The sequence below is a fragment of the Oreochromis aureus genome, linkage group 3 (genome assembly GCF_013358895.1).
Source record: "Oreochromis aureus strain Israel breed Guangdong linkage group 3, ZZ_aureus, whole genome shotgun sequence".
In the NCBI taxonomy this organism is placed as follows: Eukaryota; Metazoa; Chordata; class Actinopteri; order Cichliformes; family Cichlidae; genus Oreochromis; species Oreochromis aureus.
The window spans coordinates 122,765,313-122,775,746 of NC_052944.1; positions in this window are offsets into that span (position 1 = coordinate 122,765,313).

The window sequence follows — 10,434 nt, forward strand, 5'->3', positions numbered from 1 at the left end:
CCTTCGCTGTATAAACATATTACACCCAACCAAGCTGTGAAAGCTATCAACATAATTTTCAAGTTTATAACATTCCCCCCCCTTGGACCTGGTCCACACCAGCCTGACACTCCCTGCCCTGCATCAGATCCTCTCTACCTGCTTCATTTTCCTCTGCTACACTTACTGCTCGCCCTCTTTCTCCGCCCACCGATTAAACCCCTTTTCAGTATTAAAATATCCCTACTTGCTAAACCACTCTTTTGAGGATCTATTTTAACTAGGCTTCTGTCTGGACCAGTTAACTCTCAGCTGGTAGAGCCCCCCCCCTTCACTACACAGGTGCTCCTGGTGGTCGGGAGGGGTCCCCCTGTGGTTTGAGTCACTACAGCTGTGCCTTGCTGCCAGTCTCTGAGATCTCCTGATTCCCTGTGGGGAGATGGCACCGTCCCCTTCGTGCGGCTGCGATGTCACCCGTGGGGTGGCTTGGCCTGCCCCCTCCTCTGTCTCTCTGTTTTCTTGTGACGCCCTGGCTCAGGCTGAGGTGCCTTGGTGCAGGAGGACAAATGAAACCATGCCCCTTACCTGCAACTTTAACAGCTGTTGGAGTTGCTAGGATAACTGTGTACGGGCCTTCCTTCTAGGTTGGTCCCACCTTCTCTTAATCACTTTCAAGTACACCTGGTCGCCTGGCCGTATGGTCAGCAGATGGTCAGGAATCTCTGCGTCTCGGTCCGCTGTGGCTCCTTTCACCTGTTGAAAGATAACTTTATGTATTCTAGTTAGTTGTCGCAAATAACTTCCCATTTCATTTTCTAATTGCTCTAATGAAGGGCCTTCATAAGGCCCTCGATAGTACGGAAGGGGCATCGGCCTTCCTGTGAGCAACTCGTGAGGACTTAAACACATAGTTCTGTTAGTTTGAGATCTCATACACATGAGAGCCAAAGGCAAAGCTTGCAACCAACTTAGCTTTTCTCCACTGCCTTTTACCACATCTGCTATAATTTTGGTGATTTTCGCCTTAATAATTCCATTCTGCCGTTCCACACTTCCCTGTGACTGAGGATGATACACACACCCAAACTTCTGTTTTATGCCCAACAGTTTCAACATCACTTGTATGACTTGAGAAACAAAGTGTGGCCCGTTATCAGAAGAAATGGTGTCCGGTAACCCAAATCTAGGAAAAACCTCTCTACTCAAGAACTTGGCGACAGACCTATGGTCTGGTGCGCGGGTGGGTGTTGCTTCCACCCACCTACTGAACCTACACACCACAACAAGAACATATCTCATCCCTTCTCGCCTATTCTCCATCCCCATGTCAACAAACTGACCCTGCTCGCTTCTCCACAGCCCTTCGTGTGGAGGGCTGGCACTTCTTATTGCACCTCTCCTTTCCCATAACCTTTTTTCTTGAGGATCTACCTCACTCTGAGCCTCAATGAGTGATTGCAGTGTCACCAATGGTGCTTCCTGTGACTCCTGTAACAACAATGGTGCCATTTTGTCTCCTGTAGCTGCCTGCTTAGCTGCTTCATCTGCTAAGTTATTCCCTTTAGCAATCAGGGTGTCTGTCTTCTGATGGGCAGGGCATTTGATTACTGCCACTGCACTGGGAAGCTGCAAAGCTTCTATTAATTGTGCTACAGCTTCTCCATGTATCACTGGTGTGCCATCAGCTCTTTGAAAACCTCTTTGTTTCCAAATGTTAGCACTGACATGACACACTCCATATGCATATGCTGAATCAGTGTAGACATTAAGCCTTTTACCTGCTGCCAGCTTACAGGCTGCAGTCAAGGCCTTCAATTCTGCTAACTGAGCAGAACACGGCTGATCAACCTTCTGCGTCTGCAATGTGGTGAAACCTGAATTGGCAGGATTAAGCTGAACGATGCCGTATCCCGCATGGCATCCCTTTTCATCTCTAAAACAGGACCCATCAACAAACAATGTTAAATCAGCTGTAATAGGTTCATTAAACAAATCTTCTCGTGCTCGCATAAATTTATCAGTTTGTTGCAAACAATCATGGGGAATCCCCTCATCAGGTAGCATCATTCTAGAGGCTGGATTGACAGTATTACACCTTTGAATAGTTAACTCTGGAGCGGACAGAATTACCTCATATCCAGTCCGCCTAGCCTGAGTGATAACAAATCTCGGGCTAGAGAGCAACGCATGCAGCTGATGTGATGTGTATAAGATGACAGGATGACCCATAGTTAAAGAGGCTGCTTTTTGAAAAGCAAATGCAGCTGCTGCCAACCCTTGATAACAGAGTGGAAGGCCAGCCTCAATGTTATCCAGCTTTGTGCTGTAATAGGCTAAAGGTTGCTTCCCTATAGGTGTATCTTGCATCAATACAGAATTAGCATAGCTCCCTCTGTTGGCTACATACAGGTGAAAAGGTTTTGAATAATCTGGATTACCCAGTGCTGGGGCAGACTGCATGTCCCCCTTCAGTGCCTCAAAGGCCGCAGCTGCTTCTTCCGTCCACTGCAGCTCAGATCTGCAGTTATTTTGTCCTGCAGCCCTTATCAGGGCTCGCAGGGGAGCTGTTTTAAATGCATAGTCACAAATCCAAGGCCAACTGTATCCCGCCATGCCCAGAAACGAAAGCATGTGCCCCACCGTTTGCGGTTTAGGGGCTTTGACCACAGCTTCTATTTGAGATGGAGCAATTAGTTTTTTCTCTCCTCTCAGCTGTCTTCCTAAATATTCCACTGATTGTTGGCAAAACTGAATTTTATCTTTACTCACTTTGTGTCCTCCCTCCGCCAGTACGGATAAGACAGCAATAGAATCTCTCTCACACTGCTCCTTAGTTGGACTACAGATCAACAGATCATCAGCGTACTGCAAAACGACACTTGGGACACTTAGGTGTTGCAAATCTTGGGCTAAAACCCTATTAAAAATACTAGGGCTCTGAGTGAACCCTTGTGGAAGACGTGTGTATACATACTGCTGATTCTGGTATGTGAAGGCAAAAAGATACTGTGAGTCAGAGTGCAATGGGATGCTGAAAAAAGCTGAACACAAATCAATTACTGTATACCACCATGTGTCAGGTGGAATGTTGGAAAGCAATGTGTGGGGGTCGGGAACAACAGGTGTTTCAGATTCTACTATAGCGTTAATAGCTCTGAGATCATGCACCAATCTGTAATCTTTAGAATTTGGCTTCTGAATTGGACAGATAGGTGTGTTACATGGGCAGTTGCTTTAATTAATACACCAGCCTTTTCCAACCCCTCAATTATAGGTTTGATACCTTCAATGGCATGTGGCTTGAGTGGATATTGCTTAATGTATGGCAACTTAATTTCAGGCTTCAGTTTTACTTTTACTGGTTGAGCTGACTTTACTTTCCCCACATCAGTTTTGTTTGTTGACCACAGCTGGGCAGGAACCTGCTTCAGCAGGTGTTCATGTTCTGCAGACAAAGGCATTAAAGTAACAGGCCTTTCATTTAGCATTACTTTAGTTGCAACACTCTCATCACTATTTTTCATGGAGATTCTGACAAACTGTCTATCTTTGGATAGATGAATCAATTTATTCTCTGTAGGCTCCCATTCTGGTACCTGCAGAGCCTGCTTTATCATAGGCCCCAACTCATGAGATTCATGTCCCTGAGCAATCAAAAGAGTGATATGCGGCACAGAGTTTTGCACTTGAAACCAGTCTTTTAATTCATCAGGGAGGGTTACTGCTGCTGCCGCTCCTTGTGGGCCAATGTAAATGTCTTCACTAGTTATGAGGAATGGCTTTTTATTAAGCAGTTCATCCCAGCAGGCTTCATAATCCTTAAAGCGGTGATTTCCGTCGAAGAGCAATGTGCAATGTAACGGCAGCCGGACTTCCTCCACTTCACCCATCTGTGTCTGCACCCAGATTTTCCACTTTGTCCATTCCTGCTTCAGCATGGATTCTTCAGGTGTTAGCTGCAGCCAATAGACTAGAGGCTGCATCAGACGTTCAACCTCTTTTTCAGTTTGAGTTGGCATCATTCTATGTATTTCCTCCTGTGGAAAATCCACATACAGTCCATCAGGGGTGCACATTATTTTTGCTTTTAGAGGGCACAAAATATCTCTTCCCATAAGATTGATTGGGGTGTCGGCTGAATACAACAAAGGTGCAACAATTGATTTTCCTGATACCATCATTGGAACTGGCTGGGTGAGGGGTATCACTTGTGTTTTTCCAGAGAAGCCTACTGTCTTAACTGATGCTGTAGAGAGGGGGAGCCCAGCACCTTCAGTTCCAATACATGAATAGGTCGCTCCTGTGTCCACCATAAATGAATATTCGTGTCCCTGTATTTCTACAGGTATGATGGGCTCATTTGATGAATTTAATGATACCACAGGTAGCTCCATCTCCCCCTCAGGCTCCTCCGGACACCCCTATAACCAGTTTGCTGAGGGCCCTGTCCAAGGATTAACAGGGCAATCCCATTGCAAATGTCCAGGTTGGTTACAGCTCCAACATATGATGTCTCCTTTAGGCACATTGCTCTGCTGCGGGTTAGGCTGGGTGAGCCTAAATGTTGGTAATTGTCCTCCTCTCCCTCGTCCTCTCCTTATCAATCCTCCTCTCATCGCCTCCCTGCCTCGTCCACGACCCTGTGGGTATGAGTTTTCACCCTGATTCACGTACACATGTATAGCAGGCAGGGCAGGCCCAGTTTGAGCAGGAGAGTTACTGATGTGTGTATGTGCTGATGAGGCAGCAGGCTGGAAAACTGTCTGAGCCTGTGGGGGAGGCGTGGCATAGTTCTGAGATGGAGTAGCTGCTATCACTGGGGCTTGTGTCTCAGTTAGTGTGGTTATCAGCGGGGCCTGTGTTTTAGTTTTCTCCTTTTGTTTTTTGTCAGCTCTCCCAACTGTAGCTGTGTTAATTTATTAGTCAGGTGTTTATTGGTCTCTTCCTCTCGTTGTTTCTCTTTTCTGTGATAATTCACATGATGTACTATATGCTCCACAAACAGTGGCCAGTCCATCTTACTCAGGCCCACCACTTGCTCTAATTTTTGCTGCACTGGAGCAGGCAATCCCTTTTTCACCATACTTTTGAATAAGGCCTCTGTAGATTTATTGGCATTCCAGGCGCTTCCCGTCTCATCCTTCCATTTGCGCTGAAAAGCATGCAGCCACTTAGAGGACACTCCTCATCCTTCAAAACCTCCCCTCTAAACTAGAGGGGTCTCCATCATCAGGATATTGTTTCCTCAGTGCCTCCCACAACACAGTACGATGCATCCCCATATTTACATCATCCAGCAGATTGCTTTGGCAAACTCGACCCAGTTTAGCATTTTCAAAGATGTTTACTGTTGCATGCTTGCCGACTACCTTCATTAGGAGGGCTTTAATATCTCCCAAGGCCAGGGTCACTCCAGCTGTACTTTCCTCGAGTGCTGTTATCCATTTGCCCGCCCCTTGTGAAAGGTCAGGCAGTCTCTCAGCCAGTCCCACCATGTCCATGAATGACCACGGCACATATGTTGAGACCCCTCCTTTCTTCATGATAGGGCACATAGGGGCTCCATACCCCTCATCACTCCCCTGCTCCAGCCATGCTGCTTCCGAATCCTTGTGACTTTGAAAATCATGTGGCAGACTGCTTGCTCTGTGCACCATCTTCCCACTCCGCAACCGCATTCCTCTGTCATCCTCCCTCACATGGCCTTCGTTCTCTCTCCTTTCCACCGGCTGACCCCTGGAAATGGCGTCTTGTAGGCCTGTGATATCTGTTAACAAAGGCCGACTTGAAACAGTATCATGAGGTGAGAAACAAGCAGATGTGGCTGCCTCCTTTCCTCTGGGAGGATTATCTGTTATTGTTCCCACCAATTCTATTCTCCTGATTGTGGGCCCTGTCTGTCCTGGTACAGGGGCCTCAAAGGTGTGATGCTTCACATGCTTTGTTTTCTCCTGATCACTTAATCCTTGTGAATGTCTATTTATCAGCTGATCCAGCCGTACAAGTGTCTCTTCTAGCAGAACTGTGGTGTTTAACTCTTTCCGATGTGAAACCTGTTCATTTTGTTGCTGCATTTCGTGTAGCTTATCTCTTTTGGTTAGGGGGTGCAGCACTTCTTGAGTCTGAGGTGCTACTGACTCTGCTGCATTTTTATTCCCAGGTAGAGATGTGGCCTCATTGCGACTCAGCTCTGTCCTATACCAAGGTTCAACTTCATCAGAATAACAGGTGCCAGTGGAACACTCGCTTTCTTCTCCATCATGTCTCCAATTCTCTCCTCCAACACCATTGCGCTTATCCTTTAGGGTGACAGTGAGTCTTCCTGTTAATTCACAGTCCACATCCTGTGTGCCATCACTACTTACAGCTTGCTCAGAGGACATGTGTCTCAGAGGATACTGCCCCGCTTGTGAATGTTGATTTGTGTGTGCGTGTGGTGGAGGCCTCTCTGGCCACAAAGGGGCCGACGGAGACACCTGTGATGATTCAGAACTCTCATTTTTTCCCTTGTGATGACACACTTTTGTTTTCCACAAGCTTCTGCCTCAATTTAGCCCCCTCTTGTCTAAACCACCCCAAAACCTCTCGCTCCTTTAATCTTTTATTTTCTTGCTTACGATTTTTTTGGAGGTCAGTGGCCACTTTCTTATGTATGCTTAGCTCCACCTCTTCACAACATGCCATATTAAAGGTACCATTTGGGGGCCACTGATGTGCCCCTGATGTTCTACTATGCCACTTACGCATACATTTTAAAATCCTCCGCCTTTGACTCGGGTGTCGTTTTATCACCTGGTCCTTAGGGCTATAACCTGTCCCACCTTCTTTGCTCTGACTGACTCCCATGTATCACAATCACACACCCGAAAATAAATGTATTTTATTTTATTTATATATTTATAATTCATTGATTTTTCTTTTCTTCTCTTTTTCTTTTTTACAACACCTCTTTCAACTAAATTTGGATGAGATGTTATGCTTGTGGCTTATTAAACCAGCACGCTTATCTATTTTACTACGCTCTCCTCCTCTCGGAATGTGAGGACACAGTCACAAATTTGTTACTTCTTACTTTTTACCCAGCACTCCCAAGCGAGCACTGGCTTATTGTTGCTACGGCAACGGCACAGGGAAGTCCCACACAATCCGCCCCACACTGGGCAAGCCCGTTTTTTTTTTTTTAATTTTTGTTTTGAACACCAGATCCTCTTACAGATTTTATTGTAAATACGTGAAACGGTTGCCAGAGCCTCAGGTTTATCAGCTGTGCACTCACCACCCTTTACCAGCTATTTTCCATACACACCATTCCATGCAAATAGGTTAATCAATATCTTTTATTTTTCATTTATTTATTGATTTCATTTAAATCACTTCCTACTAAAGTTCGGTTTGATTAACTTTATGCCATGCCATCCACCACTCGCATTCTGTTACTATTATCTCAGCTATATCTTAGAATTACTGTTAGTCTCATTATTATTTCTTTACTATTTTAGTTATTTGCAAGTATTAGTGCTTATACTTTCCTTTCTCTTCCCCCTTTTTTTTAGAGCTCTATTTTCTATAACCTTACAGTTATTTTATTCTGTTTTTATACCTTGTTATTATTTTTACTCATCTGATTCTATTCGTTCCCTATTTACCGATAAGTACTTATTTACTCCACTCTACTCCAATTTTGTCAGCACAATATTAGTTTATTTAACCCTGTATCTACTTACTCAAGACATTAAAGGGTCTAATCCCAATTTTGACAATGATTTTCTTTTTTCCCTATTTTTAACACAAACCTTGAGAGTAAATTTTCCTTTTTTACTTTACTTGCCCTAGTTATTTGCCGACCTCCCTTTCTAATCTTCCTCACGTACCTTAATTATGACTTTTAACACCCCCCTTGGCCGAATATATTTTTTTTTAACACCTTGTCTAATTTAACATCTCTTTTACAACGTTGTATTACCTTACCTATTTTCCCTTTTTTGTAATTTATGAATCAAAACCCATCCCCTCACGCGTGTTCCTTTAACTCATATTTACAGCCATACATTAGTTATATTTATAGATTAATATTAAGCAATATTTACAGCAACAAGAAACTATACTCTAAACTACTAATCAGCAATATTTACAGCAGCGAATTTACTTAAAGGTTAGTAACAGCTATTTACATATTTACACTTTGGCCGAAGGTGTCGCCTTTCATTCCGCGACGCGCGCATTTTTACCCAGCGTGTCCAGACCGGTGGACTCGAAGGCCCTCAGATCCCTACTGTGAGCCCCAAGTCCCCGCGTTACTGGCTTGGAATTTATCCCCAAAAATCCCCCAAAGCCCGAGCAGTCCTGACTACCTAGCAATTCACTTGGGTTAACCAGGTTAACCAATTAAATGGTTAACCTAGTTAGCCTGTATCACCTTATCTACTTAAATGGATAACTAGGTTTCCAGCGGTAACCACCTTGGGGGTGCCGACATATATTTCACTTTTCATCACTTTTATCACTTTTCATCACTTTTCATCACTTTTCATCTTTTTACTTCTGCGCAACTTACACACACTGACAAGTCTATCCTTCAGCTTCGACACTAAAGAATAACAGAACAAACTCCCCCAAGAACTATAACCCACAACAAAACAGAAAGCAACAGATCCCACTTAGCGCACACTCCCTCACGGCTCAGCAGTCATCAACCCAAACACAGGTCAAGACAGATAACCTCTTTACACACACAGCAGCTCCCACTCGCAGCCACACACACACACCGGCGCCGTGGTTCACAGCAAAGTTACACATAGATCCCAGCATTAAACTCTGCTCCTTCCTGTCTCCAATATTAAAAATTTTAACAATGTAACAATTTTAACTCTCCAATTACAAAGGACAATTTTAATGTTCTTTTTTTCAAGGCGAGGCGAAGTATACCTTGAACCCGGGCGGAACCCCTCAGACAGCACTCAGACAGCACCAATTGTTTTATGCAGAAAAAGCTCTGCTTACCTTATCTTATATGCGCCGCTTGGTGCTCTCTGGGTGCGCAGAGTGGCAACAACGCTTAAGGTCCACGGCTGACGCCTCCAACTCCTTGTCCCTTCGTCCGTCGCCAAATTGTAGTTGCCACAATGGAGAGTAATTCTTCAGATTAGCAATAGGTGGATCTCAGCTTCCCAATTCCAATTAAAGTCAAAAACACAAAATTACAGGAGAGGAGCAAAGTTCTATGCCAGCTGTTTTATTGAACAGTGTAGCTCAGCAAAACAGAAGGAAAAGCAAAGCTCCCCTAGGGTGTTCGCAGTAAGCGCATGCAGGTAGGGACCAACCCCACGGACAGACAGCAGGAAAAAAGCCCCGAGGGCTTTCCCAGGCCCCCTTTTAAAGGTACCAGTAGTCCCACCTCCTGCTGCTGAGTAACTTTCCCACGCGCCCAGGAACAGCAGGTGCAGGGTCAAGTACCGGCCAGAGTTCACACGGGGCACTGGCTGAGGGCCCGGCCCAAAGTGACACCCCTAGGTTAACCCTTTGCTTTACCCTCTGACAATAGGTCACAACATGGTCAAAGGTCACACATTAGTACAGCAAATAGCATAGTTTTTGTGATAATCTTATGATATCCATGTGAATAATACTTGGCCTAACTACATCAAATATATGAGTTAAATACATAACATAAAAATAAAACACTCCAGTGTAGGTTTATAGTGTGTGTGTGTGTGTGTGTGTACAGGACAGTGAAGATATGCCTCATGAGTGTGCTGCATGACTGTGTGTGTGTGTGTGTGTGTGTGTGTGTGTGTGTGTGTGTGTGTGTGTGTGTGTGTGTGTGAACCACTGCATGCCTAAAACTCCACATGAAAGTTATTCAGATCGATATATAAGTACAAAAATCCATCATGTTAGATTTATAGGTATACATGTCATACAAAAATCCACTACAAAGGCTCACTGCTCTGTGCAAGCAAATATGTTTTTGAAAGGATTTCCTCAAACTACCAGTCGTTGCATCTTGTACAAGCACATCAGACATTATCAGGAAATAATGCTTTTTTTCTTCTTTGAAAGCTGTGATGCTGCTTGGAGACATAATTACAAAAGTAACGTGTTCAGCAGCAGCTCAGAGCTGGAAGTACAAGTGTGGCAACATGTGGCCAGAGTGGTGACAGAGTTGAACACTAACCTCTGTTATGGTGGATAAATAATGCAGCTGCATTATTAAGGCTCCTCATGGCTGCACAATACATGCATCAGCAAAGGACAATAATCCCAACTAGGAGTAGAGCCGAACACGGTATTCAGAAAGGCAAAAATAACATGTTTTTTTTTTACGAATACTTATTTTGAACAAATCCTTTAAAAATATTTGTATTTGGGAACAAGAAAAACTTTATATCAAAAAGCTGAGTTTCTGTATGAGACCGCAGTGCATGACCAGATAAGTGAATGACACAGGCTGCTGCA